At 47.8% G+C, this 4,528-nt stretch overlaps 1 protein-coding gene across 1 annotated transcript in view; it reads right to left on the reverse strand.

The window, feature by feature from the left end:
• Positions 1 to 4,528, reverse strand: part of ASAP3 (ArfGAP with SH3 domain, ankyrin repeat and PH domain 3) — a 29,573-nt gene that overhangs the window by 13,505 nt on the left and 11,540 nt on the right. The gene's annotated exons all lie outside the window — the stretch shown is intronic.

The raw sequence follows: 4,528 nt of genomic DNA on the forward strand, positions 1-4,528 counted from the left end.
TCCAAAGAGACTTGCCAGTCTTCCACACCCTGAGAGGGGCCTTGTTCTGTGACACTGGAAGGGTTAGTGGCAGGGACGTGGGGAGATACCTACTTGTGCTGGGCGTGGAAGAACTTGATGAGGCTCTGAAGGAAGTCGGGACCTTGCTTCATCTGGCTCTCCCCAGCTTTGAGCAGATACTAGGAGGAGGGCAGGGCGAGATGTGTCATGTGAGCTGAAGCAGAATCCTGGGAACGAGAGGCTGCAGTCCCCATCCCAGGCTAATCCTCCTGGCTGCGACTGGGCCTTGGTGACATCCCACAGGGCCATGTGGCCAGGACCTGAGCTGAGCCTGTGACTGGTCCCCTGGAGAGGCAGACAGGAAGACACATCCCACGACCCCCTCCCTCATCCAGAGCACCCCTTACCTCACACATGTGCAGCTGGAAGATGCGCCGCTCTCTCTGCGTGTCCTGGGCCACCTCCCCAGGGATCCCTCCTGTCACCCTAGCCCGATCGCGCTCCTTCTCCAGCTTGGCCCTAGACCCCAAGGAAACAGAAGCCTGAACAACTCTCGGCAGCCCCTACATCCTCTTCTGCCAGGGATGCATGAGCAAAGGGGCCACATGGTGCAGGAGGCCCTCCTGTGCCAGCTGTGTGGTGGGGCTGGGTACAATGAACAAGACAGCTTAGGGAATCCACAGAGTGATGGGGGAGAAAGACATGAATCAAATCACAGCTACACAGAGAACTATGGGAGAGAAAATGGGGATCCAACTTCGTTGGGGCTGCTTCGTTGATGTCTGAGCTGGGATCTGAAGCCTGAGAAGCTTGGAGGAAGCTACTGCTGGGCAAGAGAGCTGCACCATATGACGGTCCCAAGGCAGGAGCAACAGTGCCAAGATGGAGAGGGTTGGTGCCCACTGAGGTGAAGAGGTGCCAGACCATGCAGGGTCTAATTCACACCATGTTAATATATTCTTGATCTTTATCCCAAGAGTAATGGGAAGGATTTGAAGGTTTTTATGCAGGGGGATGAAGGGCTCAAACAAGGGCCAAGTGAGATTTGGGGCAAACAGTTCTGATTTTCCTGGAAGGGATTTAACAGCACAGGTGCCTTCAATCTTTTTTATTTGTATTAAATTCAGCGGGTACAAGTGCAGTTTTGTTTCGTGGATATATTGTGCAGTGGTGAAGCCTGGGCTTTTAGAGTACCCATCACCCAAATAGTGTACATGGTACCCAACAGGTAATTTTTCATCCCTCACCTACCCTCCCACCTTTTGAAGTCTCCAATGTCTACTATTCTGCTCTGTCTGTCCACATGTACCCATTGCTTACCCCCCACTTATAAGGGAGAACATGCAGTGTTTGACTTTCTGTTTCTGAGTTATTTCAAAGTGCTTTCATTCTTCTGAGCCCAGGCTGGAGTGCAGTGGCGCGATCTCAGCTCACTGCAACCTCCACCTCCCAGGTTCAAGCGATTCTCGTGCCTCAGCCGCCTGAATAGCTGGGATTATAGGTGCCTACCACCACGCCCACCCATTTTTTTTTTTTAGACGGAGTCTCACTCTGTTGCCCAGGCTGGAGTGCAGTGGTGTGATCTTGGCTCACTGCAACCTCTGCCTCCCGGGTTCAAGTGATTCTCCTGTCTCAGCCTCCCAAGTAGCTGGGACTACAGGTGGTGTTACCATGCCTGGCTAGTTGTTTGTATTTTTAGTATAGATGGGGTTTCACCGTGTTAGCCAGGATGATCTCGATCTCCTGACCTCAGGTGATCCACCCACCTCAGTCTCCCAAAGTGCTGGGATTACAGGCGTGAGCCACCGTGCCTGGCCGATGCCCAGTTAACTTTTGTATTTTTAGTAGAGACGGGGTTTCACCATGTTGGCTAGGCTAGTCTTTGAACTCGGGCTTCAAGTGATCCATCCACCTCAGCCTCCCAAAGTGCTGAAATTACAGGCATGAGCCACCACGCCCCACCGTGCTCTTTTTTTAAGTGGAGACAGAAAGCACTTCCCATCCTTGTAGCTAAGAGTAACGGGGGCCTTCCCTCTCAGAGGCTGGCTGTTTTCCGTCTTTGGGGATGGGTGGATCTGTGTGTAAATGGTTTCCTGGAAATCCCATGCCCAGCAGACTACCCACTCACAGCCAGGAGAGTATTTCCACATCTCAGGCTGGGTGCATGTGACTCCGAATCCCATGTAAAGGAGAGGGCTTGCTTAATAGTTCTGCTGTCAAGCGGGGACAGCCCTGAGCAGAGAAGACAAAGACAGAGTGCGATTAATACAAGTTCTGCTGCTACTAGCTGTCTTCCCCTCTCTGAGCCTCTGAGCCTCCTTATCTGGAAAATGGAGATTCTGATCTGTAACCACTGCATCCCAGCCTGGGCAACAGAGTAGACCGTGTCTCAAGAAAAAAAAAAAAAGAAGGAATATCTGTACATGCAGTCAGCCCTCCATATCTGTGGGTGTAAAGCCTGAGGATATAGGCGGCTGACTAAGGGGCTTTAGCATCCTCAGATTTTGGTATCTGCGGGGGTCCTGGAACCAATCCCCCATGGATACTGAGGGATGACTATACTGACATGGAAAGATATCTGCTCCAGAGTAAATGGACAAAAAGCAAACCACAATATAGTACAGTGGTTAGAAATGGAGATTCTGGATTTGAATGGCAGCTCCTTCACTTACTTAACCTTTATAAAACTTTCTGCAATGGTTTCCCCATTTGGAAAATGAGAATAATACTGTAGTCCCCCCTTCTCTGTAGTTTTGCTTTCTGTGGTTTCAGTTATTCATGGTCAATCCCTGTCCAAAAATATTAAATGGAAAATTCCAGAAATAAACAATTCGTACTTTTTTTGTCTTTTGGTTTTTTTTGAGATGGAGTTTTGCTTATCACCCAGGCTGGAGTCCCATGGCACGATCTCAGCTCACTGAAACCTCCACCTCCCAAGTTCAAGCAATTCTCCTGCCTCAGCCTCCCAAGTAGCTGGGATTACAGGCACCCACCACCATACCCAGCTAATTTTTGTATTTTTAGTAGAGCCAGGGTTTCGCCATGTGTTTCAGGCTGGTCTCGAACTCCTGACCTCAGGTGATCTGCCTGCCTTGGCCTCCCAAAGTGCTGGAATTACAGGCATGAGCCACCATGCCTGGCCCAATTCGTAAGTTTTAAATTATGCATCATTATGAGTAGCATGTGAAATCCTGCATCCTTCTGCTCCATCCTGCCTGGAACATGAATCATCCTTTTGTCCAGTGTATTTACACTGTCTATCCAGCAGTCCCCAACATTTTGGCACCAGGAGCTGGTTTCATGGAAGACAATATTTCCACGGATGGCAGGGTGGGGGAGGGTGGTTTTGGGATAAAACTGTTCCAGCTCAGATCATCAGGCTTAGATTCTCATAAGGAGCATTCAACCTAGATCCCTGGCATGTGAAGCTCACAATAGGGTTCGTGCTCCTATGAAAATCTAATGCCATGCTGATCTGACAAGAGGCGGAGCTCAGGCAGTAATGCTCGCTCGCCTGCCAATGCTCACCTCCTGCTATTCAGTCCAGGTTCCTAACAGGCCTTGGACCAGTACCAGTCCATGGCCCAGGGGTTGAGGACACCTGGTCTATACACTGCCGGAATTACTTTTGCACCAACTTAATATAAGGTTCAGTATCATCTTCAGTTTCAAGCATCCAGTGGGGGTCTCGGAACATATCCCCCAAGGATAAGGGGGAACCACTGTAATGACACCTAGTCCTTGGATAATATAATGCATAGGAAACAGTACAGTTCCTGGCCTATGGCAAGCCCTCAATGAATGGTAGGATTATGATGTTTCTAATGATGGCAATGATGCTAGAGTGGTAAATACTGATGATCCCTTTTATATAATTTTTTTCAGCATATGGTACTTTCTTCTTTCTTTTATTTTTTGAATGCTAGTAGAGATGAAAAGATGGTGCTACTTAACTCGGTGTAGATAAGCTGTGAAGTACACAACTTTGTCAATGTACTTCAGCTTTGACAAAATGTACACAGCTTTGACAAAATGGCTTTGTCAGTTATCAAAGTTCTGTCCCTCAGCCTCAGCTAAGATAATTCATAGAGATTTTCCCTACAAAGTCTGACATAGTCATTCTGAGATGACCTAATAACTGGGGAGTGCTTTTCTTCCCCTATAAAATAACAAGTCCCATTCCTTCCCTATCCTCAAAGGATAGCCAACATTTTTAAAACATTTCAAATGTTAGAAACATTTTTCTTTCTTATGAGTAGAGTTGCAACAGAAGGAATGAAATGAAATAGTAGGTGAAAGTACTTAAATGCTAGTTACTAAGACTGAGATCATTGCAGAAGGAAACTACAGCAACAGTCCAGTGTTATTCATGGGATGGGTACAGGTACTCCTGGTACAGGCAGGAAAGTATTTAAAACAAATCACACACCCACCAACCTTGAAACCTTGAGCCACGCTTAGGTGCCATGTCACCCGTGATGCCTTTTCTGACTACCCTTCCCTCCATTCAAAAAAAATACTTTTTTTT

Source organism: Mandrillus leucophaeus, unplaced genomic scaffold (assembly GCF_000951045.1).
Source record: "Mandrillus leucophaeus isolate KB7577 unplaced genomic scaffold, Mleu.le_1.0 Scaffold185, whole genome shotgun sequence".
NCBI lineage: Eukaryota > Metazoa > Chordata > Mammalia > Primates > Cercopithecidae > Mandrillus > Mandrillus leucophaeus.